Here is a 21,771-nt window from a genome sequence, read left to right on the forward strand (position 1 = left end):
GTTGCTAAGGGCAACAGCAAAACCCTAAAGGGTTACCAACGGGTGTGGCAGTAAACTCCTTGGTCAGAGATGGAATGATAGACACAAGGAGAGTCTCCACAATCCTAATTCTCACTTGCAGTGCACAGGTTCAGCTTACTGCCACTAAACTGACCCCTGACACCTTGCACAGTGAGACAGGATTTAGGCAGGCAAGTCTTAGAATACAGCCGCAAACTTGCTAAGTTCACAGAGTAGTAAAAGAACCCCAGCAAGCTAAACGACTGACTCCAGTCTTACTGCTAGGTCTGGATTGGCAGAGTGTAGTACCAAATCCCCAGGCCTATTTGCAGTAAGCAACAACAAATACAAAGCTACACAGTACTGGCTAACTTTCAGGAACTGACTAACCAACAAAGATTCAGCAGCATCTGCTTAACCTGAGAAGAGGCCTTATAAAGCAGGTGCTGTCCACGCCCCACTCAGACCTCACAGACTGTGAGCACAAAAACCAGCACCGGATCCCCTGCCGTGCACAGAGCCTGTAACCACTGCACAGCACAAGACCCGAACCGGAGTATCAGCTGCGCTCAGGTTACTCCGCTAGCACTTGTCTCCCGGTTGCCATGACGACGTGGCAGCACAGGGCAGGAGACCCTAACAGTACCCCCCCTCTGACGAGGGGTCAAAGAACCCCTACCACCGGGTTTATCGGGGAACTGCGAGAAGAAAGAGCATATCAGTCTGGGGGCATGAAGATCACAACTGCGCACCCACGACCGCTCCTCCGGGCCATACCCCTTCCAGTGCACCAAAAATGACAGCCGACCCCGAACCATCTTGGAGTCAAGAATCCTTTCAACAACAAACTCCCTCTGGCCACGTATCAGAAGAGGGGAAGGTCTTCCACTGGAAGAAGGATTACTAATTGCCCGTTTTAAAAGGGAACAATGAAATGTTTTATTGATACCCAAAGAACGGGGCAGATCTAACTGAAATGCCACCGGATTGATAACCCTGGTGATCTTATAAGGGCCGATGAACCGGGGGCCTAACTTATGAGATGGCTGTCTCAACTTCAAATTCTTGGTAGACAACCAGACGAAGTCTCCTAATTTGAAGCTGCAGGGTCTTTTCCGCTTATCAAAAACCCTTTTGGTCACTAATGACACAGACACAAGGGCTTTCTTCACTTTCCGCCAAATACCTCTAAGGACCGAAACCACAGAGGAACCACCAGGCGTGGAGTCCAGGGGGTCAAAAGAATTGGCCTTAGGATGATGCCCATACACACAAAGGAAGGGAGAGATCCCTGTAGCAGAGTGAGCCGCGTTGTTATAGGCAAACTCCGCCATGGACAGATGAGCAACCCAGTCAGTCTGACACTTGGAGACATAACACCTGAGGAACTGCTCCAAGGACTGGTTCACCCTTTCAGTCTGCCCATTAGACTGCGGATGGTAGCCTGACGACAAGCTGACAGAAATCTGGAGATCGTAACAAAATGCCCTCCAGAATTTGGCCACAAACTGGGATCCACGGTCAGAGACCACATCAAGTGGCAACCCGTGGAGACGCACAACATGCAGCATAAATAATTCAGACAGGCGTCTGGCCGATGGCAGCCCAACCAGTGGAACGAAGTGCGCCATCTTCGAAAACCTGTCAACGACAACCCAGATGGCTGTCATCCCCGAGGATTTGGGCAAGTCCACCACAAAATCCATTGAAATGTGGGTCCATGGCTTAGATGGGATAGAGAGTGGATGTAATGGGCCAACAGGAACCCCTCTAGGAGTCTTATTTCGGGCACAGATGTCACATGCCCGAACCCACTGATCCACATCCTTAGCCACCGAGGGCCACCACACCGCCCTAGATAGCAACTCCCGAGTTCTGGCAATACCCGGGTGACCTGCCGACTTCTTGGCATGGAATTCCAGGAACACTCGCTGTCTTAACCTAGGAGGCACAAACAAAAGACCTACCGGAAGGTCTGGAGGAGCCTGCTCCTGTGCTCTAAGGACTAATGATAAGAGGTCCTGGGTAATGCCCACTTTAATACATGATGGGGACACAATGGGCAACGGCTCCTCGGTGGTCTCCTGGATTGGAGCAAAACTCAGCGAGAGCGCATCAGCCTTGATGTTTTTTGACCCAGGGCGATATGTTATCAAAAAATTAAAGCAAGCAAAAAACAAAGCCCATCGTGCCTGCCTGGCATTGAGACGCTTCGCTGACTCTAAATATGCCAGATTCTTATGGTCGGTGAGAATTGAGACCACAAACTTAGCCCCCTCAAGCCAGTGTCTCCACTCCTCGAGTGCATCCTTAATAGCCAACAATTCCCGGTTACCCACGTCATAATTCATCTCGGCAGGCGAAAATTTACGGGAAAAGTAAGCACAGGGATGAAGGCGATTATCAGACACTCCCATCTGAGAAAGCACTGCCCCAATACACATCTCAGAGGCATCCACCTCCACCACAAAAGGACGCTCTGGATCTGGGTGTCGCAGCACCTTGGCCGATACAAATGCCCCTTTGAGACGGGCAAAAGCCGCTTTAGCCTCACAAGACCAGTGAGCAACATCCGCCCCTTTCTTAGTGAGTGCCACCAAGGGCGCCACTATAGACGAAAATCCAGCGATAAATCGTCTATAAAAATTCGCAAAGCCCAGGAAACGCTGAAGCGCCTTCAAACTAGTGGGCTGCACCCAATCCAGGACTGCCTGTACCTTGGAACCCTCCATTTGGAAACCTTCTGGGGAGATAATATATCCTAGAAATGCGATTTGCTGAACTTCAAATTCGCACTTCTCCAGCTTCGCCCCAAGCCGGTGGTCTCTGAGTTTCTGGAGGACTAAGCGTACATGCTTCCGATGTTCCTCCAGGGAATGGGAGAAGATTAGGATGTCATCTAAGTATACAACTAAGAATCTATCCAAATATTCCCTGAGCACATCATTCATGAAATCCTGGAAGACTGCCGGGGCATTACAGAGCCCAAAAGGCATCACCAAATATTCATAATGCCCTGAGTGGGTATTAAAGGCAGTCTTCCATTCATCCCCCTCTCTTATTCGGATTAGATTGTACGCACCGCGTAGGTCAATCTTAGAAAAAATGGTGGCAGTACAAAGCTGGTCAAACAAGACCGAAATGAGAGGCAGTGGGTATGAGTTTTTAATCGTGATACGGTTCAATTCCCTGAAGTCGATGCAGGGTCGCAACGAACCGTCCTTTTTACCCACGAAGAAGAACCCCGACCCAACTGGAGACTGTGAAGGTCTGATAAATCCCTTAGCCAAGTTCTCCTGAATGTACTCTGCCATAGCCTGAGTCTCAGGACGTGACAGGGAGTACAACCTGCTCTTGGGAAGCTTAGCATTTGGCAACAAATCAATAGCACAGTCATAGGGGCGATGGGGAGGTAGTACCTCTGCAACTTTTTTGGAGAACACGTCCGCAAAATCTGCATAACACCCTGGCAATCCTGGCAAACTTAGCTGCGAGAGCCTGACTGGAAGGCTCAAGCAACTCCTGAAACAATCAGTACCCCAACTAAGAATCTCCCCAGAGACCCAGTCAAATTGAGGATTGTGGGCCCTTAACCAGGGTAACCCCAACACCAATGGGGCAAAAGTACAGACAGTCACATAAAAGGACAATTTTTCAGAGTGTGTGGCTCCAATAAACAAAGAAATCTGGCTAGTGCAAGAGGTAATTTTACCTTGGGATAATGGTTCCCCGTTTAGCCCACAAATCTCAATTTCCGATGCCAAGGGTACTAAGGGAACAGAGTGTTTCAGGGCGAATTGGCGGTCCATAAAAACCCCGTCGGCCCCACTGTCCACAAAGGCCTCAGTCTTGACAGTTTGACCGAGGATCTTCAAGGTCACCGGAATGATAAAAGTCTTCTTGGGAAATTCTGACTTCTGGCCTGACAGGATATTTCCCATCACCCTCAGGCCCTGAAGTTTTCCGGCTTTTCTGGGCATGATACTACCACATGACCTTTATTCTCACAGTACAAACACAACCCCTGCTGTCTCCTCCGCGTCTTCTCATGCGAGGAGAGGCGGGTAGCCCCAATCTGCATAGGCTCCTCGGAAAATTCCTCAGAGTCTGAGGTTCCCTTGGGAAAGAAGGAAACCTCAGTCTCCCTTTCAAGCCTACGCTCTCTCAGCCGTCTATCCACCCGGATGGATAACTGCATGAGCTGATCCAAGCTATCAGGCAAGGGATATTGTACCAGTTGGTCCTTTATCTGGTTAGAAAGACCTCTTCGGTACTGGTGTCTCAGGGCTGGGTCATTCCACTGGGTATCATGGGCCAACCTCTGAAACTCCGTACAGTAAACCTCAACTGGCCTTCGACCTTGCTTAAGGATCGAAATCTGAGCCTCGGCTGAGGCCGTCTTGTCAGGGTCATCATACAACATGCCCAGTGCCGTAAAAAAAGCATCAACACTTTTAAGCGACGGACAGTCAGGCTGCAACCCATATGCCCAGACCTGTGGGTCTCCTTGTAGCAAGGAAATCACTATGCCCACCCGCTGAATCTCCGACCCAGAAGACTGAGGCCTAAGCCGGAAGTATAGCTTGCAGCTCTCCTTGAAACAAAAGAACTGCGAGCGATCTCCAGAAAAACGATCCGGGAGATTTACTTTCGGCTCCTTAACCCCTGAAGGTGCTGCTGCTGCTGGAGCTCCACCAGCGGCCTGGGAGGTGTGCATTTTAATGGACAAATCATTAAATTGTCGAGTCAGGACCTGCACCTGATCGACCACCTGTTGCAACGTATTTTGAGGGGTATGCTCCATATTCCCACAAAATTTCAACAGGAGTATTAGGCTGCTGAATATGTTATGCACACCAGTGCCTGCAGGAATGTACTGGTGTCAGAACTGTTATGCACTCCAGTGCCTGCAGGAATGCACTGGTGTTTGAACTGTTATGCACACCAGTGCCTGCAGGAATGTACTGGTGTCTGAACGGATAGGTATGCAAAACAAATGAACTCACAGACAGACTGGGGAATATGACATTACGTACACAGAAGGTGACAGGGTAACAAAATACACACAAAGTGAACAGAGAAGCCCAGAGGCTAAGGAACTGGGTGTCTCCCTAGTATTAGTAATGCTCAGATGGGAATAGCAAGATGTTGTGTTTTAATACGTAGAGAACCCGAAATGCTGTTGCTAAGGGCAATAGCAAAACCCTAAAGGGTTACCAACGGGTGTGGCAGTAAACTCCTTGCTCAGAGATGGAATGATAGACACAAGGAGAGTCTCCACAATCCTAATTCTCACTTGCAGTGCACAGGTTCAGCTTACTGCCACTAAACTGACACCTGACACCTTGCACAGTGAGACAGGATTTAGGCAGGCAAGTCTTAGAATACAGCCGCAAACTTGCTAAGTTCACAGAGTAGTAAAAGAACCCCAGCAAGCTAAACGACTGACTCCAGTCTTACTGCTAGGTCTGGATTGGCAGAGTGTAGTACCAAATCCCCAGGCCTATTTGCAGTAAGCAACAACAAATACAAAGCTACACAGTACTGGCTAACTTTCAGGAACTGACTAACCAACAAAGATTCAGCAGCATCTGCTTAACCTGAGAAGAGGCCTTATAAAGCAGGTGCTGTCCACGCCCCACTCAGACCTCACAGACTGTGAGCACAAAAACCAGCACCGGATCCCCTGCCGTGCACAGAGCCTGTAACCACTGCACAGCACAAGACCCGAACCGGAGTATCAGCTGCGCTCAGGTTACTCCGCTAGCACTTGTCTCCCGGTTGCCATGACGACGTGGCAGCACAGGGCAGGAGACCCTAACAGCACCCTTATCTTCCTCATCTAGAATTATGGGCATTAAGTCCTCACTGTTGTTCAACTTTTTTCGTTTTTTGGTTGCAAAATACAGTTTTCTGCATAAATTCCTAGTGAACCTATTGAGGTCTACAAACAATCCAAATAAATTAGTTTTTTTTTTGCAGGGGCATATTTTAATCCCTTACTGGGTAATTGTTTCTCTGCTAAAGTTAATTCTCTAGAGGACAGGTTAAAAATTCCCTTTCCACTTGTGCTTTTCTTTGACTTTTTTCTTTTCTGTTGTAATCTTCCCCCCCTACATCCTCTAGATCTCTGTCCCTTCCTCTTTTCATGTGACTGGTATTCAATCTGTTGGTGTAATTTGGTTTTGTGGGACTTATCTCTAAAAAATGATTTTGTTCATCATCTTTAGAGTTGGCATATTGGTGTAATTGTCTCTTATTTTTATTCCCTCCCCTTTCTAGAGTTTCTGGTGAGTAATCGTCCCTTGTTTGCCTATCGTTTTTTTGGTTATCCCAGTTATGTGTTGGTCTTTTAGGTTTGGCTCCCCCCCTTTCTATAGTTTCTGGAGAGAACTCTTCTCTATTGAGACATTCATATCTATTTTTATGAACAAAACCTCTGGGGTCTTTCTGTGGGGTATTAGGCTGGGGGAACCTTCTGCCATTTTTCATCCATCTATTCTGCTTACTTCTTATCTTATATCTATTGGAAGATTTTAGGAAGTTATGTGAGACTGCGGATAGGGAACACTTAAGGGACAATTTAACTTATGACGAACGCAAAGCTTTGAAAATGTTGATGGCAGATGAGAATCTCACTATAAAAATGGCCAACAAAGGGGGTGGTGTAGTACTACAAGATACAGTAGACTACATCAAGGAGGCTAATACACAGTTGAATAACACCCTTTTTTATAAGGTTCTATGTTCCAACCCTACTGCCAAATTTCAGAGGGAATTGAAGGTCTTGTTGGATGAGGCGTTGGGCAGGGGAGCAATATCCAGGGATACTTGGCATTTTTTGTTTACCCCACATCCCAACACTCCGGTTTATTATCATTTGCCCAAATTACATAAGTCACTTACATCACCCCCGGGGCGCCCTATTATTTCTGGTATCGGGTCAATCACCTCTAATTTGTCGCACTTTGTGGATGCTCACCTCCAGGGGTATGTGGTTCAACTTAAATCATATATTAAAGACACCACACATTTTTTAAATATGCTGAAGTCAGTCAGGAGGAAAAATACATATTATTTTCTAACATGTGATGTAGTCTTTATACTCCAACATACCACATGAGAAAGGACTACAGGTCATAACTGACGACTTGGAAAGGGACAAATCGATTGATGACAATTTAAAATCCCTGGTGGTGACATCCATAAAATGTATTCTTGAGCACAATTATTTTACGTTCTATCACAAGTTTTATTTACAGTCACGGGGGACTGCCATGGGGAACAGGTTTGCCCCGGGTTACGCCAACCTATATATGGGTGCACTCGAGGAGGAGTTCATTTGGGGGGGCGGACCTGGGGGCGGACCTGGTCCTCTGTGGCAGATATATGGATGACTTATTTTTCATTTGGGATGGGGATCTTAATTCTATCACATCACTTTTATCACATTTGAATAATAACACTTATGGATTAAAGTTTACTCACACGTGTGATCCTCAACACATTACTTTCCTGGATATTTCTCTTCTGTCCGATGGTGAAAATATACACACAGAAACATATTTCAAACTGGTCGACACCAATAACTTCCTAAAATACAGTAGTAGTCATCTTAGGACTTGGCGGGATAATATCCCAAAGAGCCAATTTCTAAGAATAAAAAGAAATTGCTCTAGAGACCATAGGTATCAAGAACAAGTCATGAGAGTACATTCCTCCTTCGAAGAACAGGGCTATCCAGATTACATCTTAGGAAAAGCATTGGAGGATGTGGAAAAACAGGATAGAAATAGTTTGCTGACTAGAAAATCTCTCAAAAAACAACAAAAACATAGAAAGAGGGACACTTATAATGAAAAATGCATCTTTGTAACACAGTATAATACCCATGCCACTAAGATCAATCAAATAATAAAGAAAAATACTCCACTTTTAGCAATAGATCCCCTGTTAGAATCAGAGATAGGGAAAAACATTAAAATTGTATACAAGAAATCTGAAACGTTACAAGCTAAACTAGCACCAAGTATGTTTAATATTGATAAGAAGAAAAGACACTCGACAGTAGACAATAGAGCGATAAGGACAATGACAACTGTTAATTCTCTAGACAGATTGAGAGAAAAACCTAAGTTTTTTTTTAGGTGTGCCAGAACCAGGTGTCTCACCTGCATGAATGTAAATTCATGCAATAAGACATTTGAATCAAGAGTCACAGGTGAATCCTTCACTATAGATGGTTTTTTGAACTGTGAATCCACATATGTGGTTTATCTTGTTGAATGTGGGTGTGGGTATCAATACGTAGGACGTACCATTAGAAAACTAAAGGTGCGTTTCCTTGAACACCAGAGAAACATTATAAACAGGAGTATTGTACATAGTGTATCACGACACACAAATCAATGCAAACAAGGCAATATCTCTAATGTTCGATTAAAGGCCCTTGAACAGATCAGGATAACGGAAAGGGGAGGTGATAGATTTAATGCCCTATGTAGGAAAGAAGCTTTTTGGATTTTTCGCCTAAAGACCCTGGAACCCTTAGGTCTAAATGAGAACATAGAGCTTAACAACATATAATAGTTATTTGGATACATTTCAATGTTTCTTTACATTAAATATTACATAATATAACAATATAGAAAATGTTCAGTCTAGCTACATATTACTATGTTCAAACTATTGGTTCTATATATATGTATGTCTTTCTAAGAAAATATTCCCAATATAGATGTGTCTTTCAGAGCATTTTTAAATGCTCTGTATGTATATATATATATATATATATATATATACGGTAGCATAGGTCCGGCACTCCTCGATGAAGCTATAGTAATATACCGGTGCCTTCACATGTACTGCAGTACATACATATAGTTACCCCGGTGCGGCACTCGGTACTTAACAAACAGACTCTGGAGACCAGTGTAGTTCAACAACGTTTCAGTGCTCGCTAGCACTATCGTCAGGTTTATAAGATTAAACAAGCCATTACATACCTTAAATACATGTGCACCCGTGAAAGACGCCGCGCCGGAGGTCGAGGAAGAACCTCCTCCTTTCCGGACACAGCTGATTACGTCATCCTAAAGTGACTCCCATCACCATAGTAACATACAAACATTAAAACAACGGATCTGTAAACGCAGAATCACATAGTTATAGAATCAAGATAACATTAGTCACTATCTCAACTACATATTGATACAAGTATCTGATCATCAAAAACAGTTAAAACTCAAGTACTCATTTAGCCCGCGCGGGGCTACTACATCCAACCGGTGAATCCATTGGACCTCACGTTGAATTAATAACCGGTTTCTATCACCACCTCTTACTGGTTTTTTTACCCAGTCAATCATCCTATATTTAATGCTTGCAATTGAATGTTTTTGTTCTGCAAAGTGACGTGCAACAGGTTGATCTGATCTAGTGCTGCTACTTAAAGCTGCTCTTATTGCAGATCTATGCATAGCCATACGATCTTTAAATCTCCCCTGGGTCTTTCCTATATATGAAAGACCACAGGGGCAGATAATCTGATATACAACATAACTTGAATTACAAGTAAGATGGTGACGGATCAGAAATTTTTTACCTGTATGGGGGTGATAGAATGAATCCCCTGGTATCAAATAACTGCAAGTAGTGCAGCCGCATTTAAAACATCCAGAAGCTTTCTTAGAGAGAAAGTGAACAGGTTTATTTTCCTCATATTTACCTATGTCAGCATGTACTAATAAATCCCTGAGATTTTTCCCCCGGGTATAGCATGGCATAGGATTTGTGTCTCCAAAAGGCAATTGTCGATCAGATTTAATAATATGCCAACTATCTTTAATTACCATGTTCACCTCCCTTGAGTGTGTGTTAAATTGATTGACAATGGGCATCTTATTATTCCGTTGATTGGTATTGATTTTTTTAAGTAAGGAATTCCGATCTATTCTTAAAACTTTGTCTCGAGTATGTAAGAGCATTTCTCTAGAATAGCCTCTTACTACTAATTTTTCAATAGATTTGGGTGTATCGTCTCACATTGCATTATATACTCGCTTTATTGACGATTTATTTATTGTCTGGACAGGGCCTGTGGATGTTTTTGTGAAGTTAATGGAAGATAATAATTCTAGTGCATGTCCGGTTAAATTTACTTACCGTATGAGTCAGGAAAGAATTGATTTCCTAGATGTTGATATTAAACTAATTGGTAACCAGTTTGTAACATCTGTGCACATAAAATCAACTGATAGAAATACACTATTACAGTATAACAGTTGTCACCCGGGCAAATTAAAGAACTCATTACCATATTCCCAGATGTTACGCATCTGGAGAATTAATTCGAATAGTGAGATTGCTACTGAGCAAATTGAAGTTCTTATTGAAAAATTAGTAGTAAGAGGCTATTCTAGAGAAATGCTCTTACATACTCGAGACAAAGTTTTAAGAATAGATCGGAATTCCTTACTTAAAAAAATCAATACCAATCAACGGAATAATAAGATGCCCATTGTCAATCAATTTAACACACACTCAAGGGAGGTGAACATGGTAATTAAAGATAGTTGGCATATTATTAAATCTGATCGACAATTGCCTTTTGGAGACACAAATCCTATGCCATGCTATACCCGGGGGAAAAATCTCAGGGATTTATTAGTACATGCTGACATAGGTAAATATGAGGAAAATAAACCTGTTCACTTTCTCTCTAAGAAAGCTTCTGGATGTTTTAAATGCGGCTGCACTACTTGCAGTTATTTGATACCAGGGGATTCATTCTATCACCCCCATACAGGTAAAAAATTTCTGATCCGTCACCATCTTACTTGTAATTCAAGTTATGTTGTATATCAGATTATCTGCCCCTGTGGTCTTTCATATATAGGAAAGACCCAGGGGAGATTTAAAGATCGTATGGCTATGCATAGATCTGCAATAAGAGCAGCTTTAAGTAGCAGCACTAGATCAGATCAACCTGTTGCACGTCACTTTGCAGAACAAAAACATTCAATTGCAAGCATTAAATATAGGATGATTGACTGGGTAAAAAAACCAGTAAGAGGTGGTGATAGAAACCGGTTATTAATTCAACGTGAGGTCCAATGGATTCACCGGTTGGATGTAGTAGCCCCGCGCGGGCTAAATGAGTACTTGAGTTTTAACTGTTTTTGATGATCAGATACTTGTATCAATATGTAGTTGAGATAGTGACTAATGTTATCTTGATTCTATAACTATGTGATTCTGCGTTTACAGATCCGTTGTTTTAATGTTTGTATGTTACTATGGTGATGGGAGTCACTTTAGGATGACGTAATCAGCTGTGTCCGGAAAGGAGGAGGTTCTTCCTCGACCTCCGGCGCGGCGTCTTTCACGGGTGCACATGTATTTAAGGTATGTAATGGCTTGTTTAATCTTATAAACCTGACGATAGTGCTAGCGAGCACTGAAACGTTGTTGAACTACACTGGTCTCCAGAGTCTGTTTGTTAAGTACCGAGTGCCGCACCGGGGTAACTATATATATATATATATACATATGTCCCTTTAAGAAAATATTTTAAATACAGATGTGTCCTTCGGAATATAGTTATATCTAGTTACAATGTCGACGATTCTGTGTCCTTTGTCCTCTCATCTAGAAAATAGTGTATTCTATACTATAATGCATTAGCAGGTACCGCATAATATATATTTCTACATCAAACAAGAAATTTTTTTTGGATGGCGTGGATAATGTTACCTGTATGGTAGAATATTAGAGGGGGTAGTCCCTAATCAATATGTGCATCAATAAGTCTTCATTATATATATATATATATATATATATATATATATATAAAATCCCTCTCTGAGTTTATACAGTATATATACCTCTGCTATTTGATCTCCTTATTTGTGCTTATTCTTTGAACTATATCTATGTACCTCATATACATATATCCATGTTTGTATACATGCTCTATTCCATTCTATCTTATTTATTTTCCTGGTTGTCTATTAAGGAAAAAATAGGCCGAGTATTTCTAAGCCACTAAGGCTGGATAACATTCTCCGTGATTATAATTAGAATCAATTGCCATTAATGGTCTAAACTATATGAGTACTAATTAAAATACATGTGTTTGTATAAACTAGATATCTATATTAAGACCTTCGACACCTCAATGTGGTTATTAAAATATGTAATATTTTTCTTTTCATATATTAATTTTATATTTGTATATATTCCTTTTTTATGTATATACAGTGTGGATTATTTAATATAAAAGCTCTATAGGAAGGCATAATTGAACCATACAGCTGGTTTAATTAGGTATCCTAAGTAGGAAATGAATAGCTGCTATCAATAATGGTTAATAAATCTCTGACCAATGAGGAGCCCCTGAGGGGGATAGAGACTGTGCAAATGGAAATCTAAACCTCTGAGGAAACCGCCACCCACGAAAGGCGGAGAAACGCGTCAGGTGATCAAGAACGTCAGGTGGAACGCAGGTGGAACGCACCGGAAGTCGGAAGCTCAGAAAAATCCGGAAGTCGCGGTCCGCGACCAAACACTCCCTGCAACACCACATGCTTTCAGCTTCTAATGCTCAGCCGGAGACAGCCGCACGCCGCCGGTACAATTCAGCCAGGCAGGAGACACTAGAAACCGCTGCCGTGTGGAGGGGTAAGCATTGCCCGTAGGAGTGTCATGCCGGGGACTAAGTGATCTCAAAATTTGCCAGCATTACATCTTGAAATCGAAATATACCGTTGCTATATACTGTTGCCTAAACAAAATTGCTATAGCAACTAATATTCCAGCAATAGCAGTACGGGACTATGACCTTTTCATTATAGCTTTAAGCATGCTTAGCTAACAGTCCTCTAACACTGATACCAACAAATCCCCTGGAGGGAGATAACAGCTTTACTAACCAGCAGGACTGTGCAAAAAGACGGTGCTGTGCTTGGTTTAACAATTAACATACCGGTATGCATGCAATTTATTGATATAAAAGTCCAATTGGCTAGAGCTTATATTTTATATTGCATTTATTTTCTTCTTGTTTTCATTGTTATTTTTATTGAGATGTCTCTTTTGACAAATATATTATTTTTATGAGATGAATAAAGGATTGTTTTCATTAAACCAGCAGCCTGCAAATAAATTAGAAGTTTTTTATTAATTTCGTGTGCGCTCACACTTGATATATAAATTTTCCAGGCCTTGTGTCTTTGTATTTTGAGGATATCCAGATCCTCATTGTGTGAGCAGCCGTTTATTAACAATTTTTCTCTGACGTCCTAGTGGATGCTGGGAACTCCGTAAGGACCATGGGGAATAGCGGCTCCGCAGGAGACTGGGCACAACTAAAGAAAGCTTTAGGACTACCTGGTGTGCACTGGCTCCTCCCACTATGACCCTCCTCCAGACCTCAGTTAGAATCTTGTGCCCGGCTGAGCTGGATGCACACTAGGGGCTCTCCTGAGCTCCTAGAAAAAGAAAGTTTATTTTAGGTTTTTTATTTTCAGTGAGATCTGCTGGCAACAGACTCACTGCTACGAGGGACTAAGGGGAGAAGAAGCGAACCTACCTGCTTGCAGCTAGCTTGGGCTTCTTAGGCTACTGGACACCATTAGCTCCAGAGGGATCGAACACAGGGCCCGACCTCGATCGTCCGGTCCCGGAGCCGCGCCGCCGTCCCCCTTACAGAGCCAGAAGCAAGAAGATGGTCCGGAAAATCGGCGGCAGAAGACTTCGGTCTTCAACAAGGTAGCGCACAGCACTGCAGCTGTGCGCCATTGCTCCTCATGCACACCTCACACTCCGGTCACTGATGGGTGCAGGGCGCTGGGGGGGCGCCCTGAGCAGCAATATTAACACCTTGTCTGGCAAAATAACACAATATATAGTCCCAGAGGCTATATATGTGTAAAATACCCCTGCCAGGATCCATAAAAAAGCGGGAGAAAGTCCGCCGAAAAAGGGGCGGGGCTATCTCCCTCAGCACACTGGCGCCATTTTCTCTTCACAGTGCAGCTGGAAGACAGCTCCCCAGGCTCTCCCCTGTAGTTTTCAGGCTCAAAGGGTTAAAAAGAGAGGGGGGGCACTAAATTTAGGCGCAAATCTGTGTATTATAGCAGCTATAAGGGAAAAATCACTGTGGGTAGTGTGAATCCCTGCATTATATAGCGCTCTGGTGTGTGCTGGCATACTCTCTCTCTGTCTCCCCAAAGGACTTTGTGGGGTCCTGTCCTCAGTCAGAGCATTCCCTGTGTGTGTGCGGTGTGTCGGTACGGCTGTGTCAACATGGTTGATGAGGAGGCTTATGTGGAGGCGGAGCAGATGCCGATAAATGTGATGTCGCCCCCTGTGGGGCCGACACCAGAGTGGATGGATAGGTGAAAGGTATTAACCGACAGTGTCAACTCCTTACATAAAAGGCTGGATGACGTAACAGCTGTGGGACAGCCGGCTTCTCAGCCCGCACCTGCCCAGGCGTCTCAAAGGCCATCAGGGGCTCAAAAACGCCCGCTACCTCAGATGGCAGACACAGATGTCAACACGGAGTCGGACTCCAGGGTCGACGAGGTAGAGACATATACACAATCCACTAGGAACATCCGTTGCATGATCTCGGCAATAAAAATAAATGTGTTACACATTTCTGACATTAACCCAGGTACCACAAAAAAGGGGTTTTATGTTTGGGGAGAAAAAGCAGCCAGTGTTTTGTTCCCCCATCAGATGAGTAAATGAAGTGTGTGAAGAAGCGTGGGTTCCCCCGATAAGAAACTGGTAATTTCTAAAAAGTTACTGATGGCGTACCCTTTCCCGCCAGAGGATAGGTCACGTTGGGAGATATCCCCTAGGGTGGATAAGACGCTCACACGTTTGTCAAAAAAGGTGGCACTGCCGTCTTAGGATACGGCCACTTTGAAGGAGCCTGCTGATAAAAAGCAGGGGCTATCCTGAAGTCTGTATATACACACTCAGGTACTATACTGAGACCTGCAATTGCCTCAGCATGGATAGTGCTGCTGCAGCGTGGTCTTTTACCCTGTCAGGACAGGGATACTATTTGCTAACCATAGAGCATATTAAAGACGTCGTCTTATATATGAGGGATGCACAGAGGGATATTTGCCGGCTGGCATCCAGAATTAATGCAATGTCCATTCTGCCAGGAGGGTATTAGGGACCCGGCAGTGGACAGGCGATGCTGACTTTAGAAGGCACATGAAGATTCTGCCTTATAAGGGTGAGGAATTGTTTGGGGATGGTCTCTGGGACCTCGTATCCACAGCAACAGCTGGGAAGGAAAAAATTTACCTCAAGTTTCCTCACAGCCTAAGAAAGCACCGTATTATAAGGTACAGTCCTTTCGGCTTCAGAAAAGCAAGCGGGTCAAAGGCGCTTCCTTTCTGCACAGAGACAAAAGAAGAGGGAAAAAGCTGCACCAGACAGCCAGTTCCCAGGATCAAAATTCTTCCCCCGCTTCCTCTGAGTCCACCACATGACGCTGGGGCTCCACAGGTGGAGCCAGGTGCGGTGGGGGCGCGTCTCGGGAACTTCAGCGACCAGTGGGCTCGCTCACAGGTGGATCCCTGGGTTCTGCAAGTAGTATCACAGGGATACAAGCTGGAGTTCGAGGCGACTCCCCCTCGCCGTTACCTCAAATCAGCCTTGCCTGCTGCCCTCGAGGAGAGGTAGTACTGGCGGCAATTCACAAGCTGTACTTCCAGCAGGTGATAATCAAGGTACCCCTCCTTCAACAAGGCCGGGGTTACTATTCCACAATGTTTGTGGTACCGAAACCAGACGGTTCGGTGAGACCCATTCTAAAATTGAAATCCTTGAACACTTATATACGAAGGTTCAAGTTCAAAATGGAATCGCTCAGGGCGGTTATTGCAAGCCTGGACGAAGGGGATTACATGGTATCACTGGACATCAAGGATGCTTACCTGCATGTCCCCATTTACCCTCCTCACCAGGAGTACCTCAAAATTGTGGTACAGGACTGTCATTACCAATTCCAGACGTTGCCGTTGGTCTGTCCCCGACACCGAGGGTATTTACCAAGGTAATAGCCGAAATGATGATACTCCTTCGAAAAAGGGGAGTTATAATTATCCCGTACTTGGACGATCTCCTTATAAAGGCGAGGTCCAGGGAGCAGTTGTTCGTCGGAGTATCACTATCTCGGGAAGTGCTACAACAGCACGGCTGGATTCTGAATAGTCCAAGGTCGCAGCTGGTTCCTACGACGCGTCTACTGTTCCTGGGTATGGTTCTGGACACAGAACAGGAAAAAGTGTTTCTCCCGGAGGAGAAGGCCAAGGAGTTGTCATCTCTAGTCAGAGACCTCCTAATACAAATACAGGTGTCGGTGCATCAATGCACGCGAGTCCTGGGAAAGATGGTAGCTTCTTACGAAGAAATTCCATTCGGCAAGTTCCAGGCAAGGATCTTCCAGTGGGATCTGTTGGACAAGTGGTCCGGGTCGCATCTTCAGATGCATCGGCTGATAACCCTGTCTCCAAGGGCCTGGGTGTCGCTGTTGTGGTGGCTGCAGAGTGCTCATCTTCTAGAGGGCCGCAGATTCGGCATACAGGACTGGGTCCTGGTGACCACGGATGCCAGCCTTCGAGGCTGGGGGGCAGTCACACAGGCAAGAAACTTCCAAGGACTATGGTCAAGTCAGGAGACTTCCCTACACATAAATATTCTGGGACTAAGGGCCATTCACAATGCCCTAAGTCAGGCTAGACCCCTGCTTCAACACCAGCCGGTGCTGATCCAGTCAGACAACATCACGGCGGTCGCCCATGTAAACCAGCAGGGCGGCACAAGAAGCAGGATGGTGATGGCAGAAGCCACAAGGATTTTCCGATGGGCGGAAAATCATGTGTTAGCACTGTCAGCAGTGTTCATTCCCGGAGTGGACAATTGGGAAGCAGACTTTCTCAGCAGGCACGACCTCCACCCGGGAGAGTGGGGACTTCATCCAGAAGTCTTCAAAATGATTGTACACCGTTGGGAAAGGCCACAGGTGACATGATGGCGTCCCGCCTCAACAAAAAGCTAAAAAGATATTGCGCCAGGTCAAGGGACCCTCAGGCGATAGCTGTGGACGCTCTGATAACACCGTGGGTGTTCCAGTCAGTGTATGTGTTCCTTCCTTTGCCTCTCATACCCAAGGTACTGAGAATTCTAAGAAGGAGAGGAGTAAGAACTATATCCGTGGTTCCGGATTGGCCAAGAAGAGCTTGGTACCCAGAACTTCAAGAAATGATCTCAGAGGACCCATGGCCTCTGCCGCTCAGACAGGACTTGCTGCAGCAGGGGCCCTGTCTGTTCCAAGACTTACCACGGCTGTGTTTGACGGCATGGCGGTTGAACACCGGATCCTAAAGGAAAAAGGCATTCCGGAGGAAGTCATTCCTACGCTGATTAAGGCTAGGAAAGAGGTGATCGCAAAATATTATCACTGCATATGGCAAAAATATGTTGCTTGGTGTGAGGCCAGGAAGGCCCCAACGGAGGAATTTCAACTGGGTCTATTTCTGCACTTCCTACAGTCAGGACTGACTACGGGCCTAAAATTGGGTTCCATTAAGGTCCAGATTTCGGCTCTGTACATTTTCTTCCAAAAAGAACTGGCTTCACTGCCTGAAGTTCAGACTTTTGTTAAGGGAGTGCTGCATATTCAGCCCCCGTTTGTGCCTCTAGTGGCACTGTGGGATCTCAACGTGGTGTTGGATTTCCTGAAGTCGCATTGGGTTGAGCCACTTAAATCCGTGGAGCTAAAATACCTCACGTGGAAAGTGGTCATGCTGTTGGCCTTGGCGTCGGCCAGGCGTGTATCAGAATTGGCGGTTTTGTCATGCAAATGCCCTTATCTGATTTTCATATGGATAGGTCGAAATTGAGGACTCGTTCCCAATTCCTTCCTAAGGTGGTATCAGCTTTTCATGTGAACCAACCTATTGTGGTGCCTGTGGCTACGTGGGACTTGGAGGACTCCAAGTTACTGGACGTAGTCAGGGCCCTGAAAATATATGTTTCCAGGACGGCTGGAGTCAGGAAAACTGACTCGCTATTTATCCTGTATGCACCCAACAAGCTGGGTGCTCCTGCTTCTAAGCAGACTATTGCTCGCTGGATCTGTAGCACGATTCAACTTGCACATTCTGCGGCTGGACTGCCGTACCCTAAATCTGTAAAAGCCCATTCCACGAGGAAAGTGGGCTCTTCTTGGGCGGCTGCCCGAGGGGTCTCGGCTTTACAACTTTGCCGAGCTGTTACTTGGTCGGGTTCAAACATTTTTGAAAAAGTCTGCAAGTTTGATACCCTGGCTGAGGAGGACCTTGAGTTTGCTCATTCGGTGCTGCAGAGTCATCCGCACTCTCCCGCCCGTTTGGGAGCTTTGGTATAATCCCCATGGTCCTTACGGAGTTCCCAGCATCCACTAGGACGTCAGAGAAAATAAGATTTTACTCACCGGTAAATCTATTTCTCGTAGTCCGTAGTGGATGCTGGGCGCCCATCCCAAGTGCGGATTGTCTGCAATACTTGTATATAGTTATTGCCTAACTAAAGGGTTATTGTTATGAGCCATCTGTTAGTGAGGCTCAGTTATATTTCATACTGTTAACTGGGTATAATATCACGAGTTATACGGTGTGATTGGTGTGGCTGGTATGAGTCTTACCCGGGATTCAAAATCCTTCCTTATTGTGTCAGCTCTTCCGGGCACAGTATCCTAACTGAGGTCTGGAGGAGGGTCATAGTGGGAGGAGCCAGTGCACACCAGGTAGTCCTAAAGCTTTCTTTAGTTGTGCCCAGTCTCCTGCGGAGCTGCTATTCCCCATGGTCCTTACGGAGTTCCCAGCATCCACTACGGACTACGAGAAATAGATTTACCGGTGAGTAAAATCTTATTTTATTCACCATATTTAATTTATAGCGCCCACATTTCATAGTGTTTGTGAAGGAAACTGACTGTATACTTTACAATACCAGTTCACAGTTTGCAGATTCTGGAATGAATCAGGGTATATTACCTCTGCAAATCTTCAAAAGTCAACTGGAAGAAATCTCACCGTCCCAGACCAAATTGAACTCAGTCCTCTTCACTGAGATCTTATCTCCCCATATCCTTGTACCTCAAACAAAACAGAAGTAGGGGGGTGTATAGTGAAGTACAGTTTATTATGATAATAGTTCATATAAAATCAGCTTCGATAAAAAGAGCTCCAAATACAAATCCACTAATATTCTAGGTCAAGTGTGCGTACCAAAATACGTGGGATGTCATAAGATGCCCACCCAAATGCGTTTGTGTAACGTTACTCAGGTACCTCCCAGGATATCTGCACCCTTTCACCGCTGGCCGGGCACCTTCTTCTCCAAAACGTAGTTGGTCTGCTACAGTCTGTCCCAGATACCACCGACGCGTTTTTGCTCCTGAGAGCCTTTTTCAAGGTGTATAAATATACATCTTGAAAAAAGGCTCTTAGGAGCAGAAACGCGTCGGTGGTATCTGGGACAGACTGTAGCAGACCAACTACGTTTTGTGAATTACAGGGTTTGGAGTAGCCCTTTAATACATTTCAGTAAACTAAAATAATGTGAAAGGGTATGCAAGCCTTTTTCACACACAATGCCAGTTAGTGTTTTAAATACATCCTGTTTTGGCCCAGTCTCAGGGCGTGGCCACCGCAGCTAAGGAGTAAGGTGCGGATCTTTGGAGCTCCCCGAATACAGCCATCCTTTCACACATCCTGACCTCTCTGGTGTCCCTACCCGGGCTGAATACCTCCCTCACACTGCTGGGCACCGGCGGGCATCCTTTTCTGCGGTCTCCGGGACTCGTGGGACGACGTCGGCTGACTTCCGGCCCTGCGGCCTGTGCCTCCTCCGGATCCCCGGCCTCAATTTCGGCGCCCTCGGCCGCGGGACGCCCGGAGCTCGGGCGTTGGGCTGCCGCTGCTGACAAGCACCCCGGGACGACTGGGAGGTGGAAGCTGCCTCTCCTCTCCCTGACAGGCTGCGGCCCGGAGCCCTGATACCCGGAGAAGAAGAGGAAGCAGGTACTCCTAGGGAAGGGGAAGAGCACTGCGGCCATTTTGGGAGAAGTTATACAGACGGCCCCACTGCTCTGGGCTGACATCCACGCTTGGAAAGGCTGCATTCATCTGATGTGCCCTGTGAACTGTCTCTGCACACTGGGTCCTTACTGCATGCTGACCTCTCCTATTCTTACTCTCCTAATAACTATGCTAATATCCACCTGAGATTGGAGACAAAGTCAGCTATTTACACTGCACAGCCCTTCCATTCTACCACACAGGAGTTGCATATAGATTGGAACTGACTACACTGCTGTACTGCACTAATATCCTACAGTGTACTGCATACCACTATCCTACTTTTGCCTCCCGGAATTTACTACAGGATATTCCCGTCCGTACTGTTACTTTTACACGAGCCTGTGCTTCTTATCCATTGATACTCTGACCTACAGACCGGACACGGTTGGTGCCCGCCACTGATTATACGCAACCTTGCTGCAGCCGCCTTCTAATTACAATCCTATACTGTAACCCTACTGTGGGGTGAGTGTGACTGCTCCTGTCCAACATGGTTAAGGGCGGCCAGAGTGCGGCCGCGGCCAAACTAGAAAGATTTACCAGACAACCCAATCTCAGGGTAACACCGGCTCCTTCTCATGGAGCCTCTCCAACACACTCGACCTCCCCTCCCGAGTCTGCGGTCAATTCCCCGGAGGCAGCGGAGGCGCCGTCTATTCAACAAGTGCTGGAGGCTATAGCTGGCAGTGAACAGCGTCTCTCCGATAAGATGGAGAAGGTGCAGTGTGATCTCTCCTTGCTCCGCCAAGAGTGGGTGAGGCGGAGACACGGGTCTCCAATCTGGAAGATTTGTGTGGCCCCCTGAAGCAGTCCGTATCCACGGTGACCCAGCAGGTTTCCTCCCTTCAGACCAAGATTCTGGACATGGAGGTACGGCTGCGCAGGAACAACGTCAGATTTGTAGGCCTGCCTGAAAGAGAAGAGGGTTCGCAGCCGGAGGACTTCCTCGAATCCTGGCTTAAGGAGATGTATGGCGCTGAGTCCTTTACGGCCCCTTTACACGGTGGAGCGAGCACATATGATACCATCTCGGCCGCTACCTCCTGGTGCCCCTCCTCGCACCTTCATCGCTAAATTCCTGCACTGTAAGGACCGTGACTCGGTTCTCCGCTTGGGTCGCACGAAGGGCCCGTTGGTCCGCAATGGAGTCAAGGTATCGGCCTTCCCGGACTTTGCCGCAGACGTCCAGAAGGACCGAGCCCAGTTTATGCCCATTAAACGGCGTCTGCGAGACCTCAACATTTCATACTCCATGCTGTTTCCCTCAAGGCTCCGGGTTGTGGCGGATGGGGAGACCAAGTTTTTTAATTCCCCTAGAGAGGCGGCCCAATGGTTGGACAGATTTGCGCCGGGTGCTCGGCAACTGGCTCCGGACTGATCTCCTGCGTTGAAGAGCCTGGGGCCTGGTCTACCGGAGGCAACGATCACAGTTCGGGGAGCCCCCCTCCTTTGCATTGGTGGCTCAAGACTTTTACGTCCAAGTGGTGTTGGTTAGAGAGGGTTAGAGGTTCAGTTGAGAATCTAGGCCTTCCTAGCGCTTGGTAGTTTGGGTTGATTGTTCGGGATATAAGTATGCCGGAGTTTGTGGTGGTGTACGGGGAGGGAATGGTTAGTT

At 45.9% G+C, this 21,771-nt stretch overlaps 1 long non-coding RNA gene across 1 annotated transcript in view; it reads right to left on the reverse strand.

The window, feature by feature from the left end:
- The window catches only part of LOC134917017 (uncharacterized), a 40,347-nt gene that overhangs the window by 9,454 nt on the left and 9,122 nt on the right, over window positions 1-21,771 (reverse strand). The window contains exon 3 of the long non-coding RNA XR_010177410.1: window positions 19,068-19,169. This is a non-coding gene — a long non-coding RNA (uncharacterized LOC134917017). The remainder of the gene's footprint in view (window positions 1-19,067; window positions 19,170-21,771) is intronic.

Source organism: Pseudophryne corroboree, chromosome 1, assembly GCF_028390025.1.
Source record: "Pseudophryne corroboree isolate aPseCor3 chromosome 1, aPseCor3.hap2, whole genome shotgun sequence".
NCBI lineage: Eukaryota > Metazoa > Chordata > Amphibia > Anura > Myobatrachidae > Pseudophryne > Pseudophryne corroboree.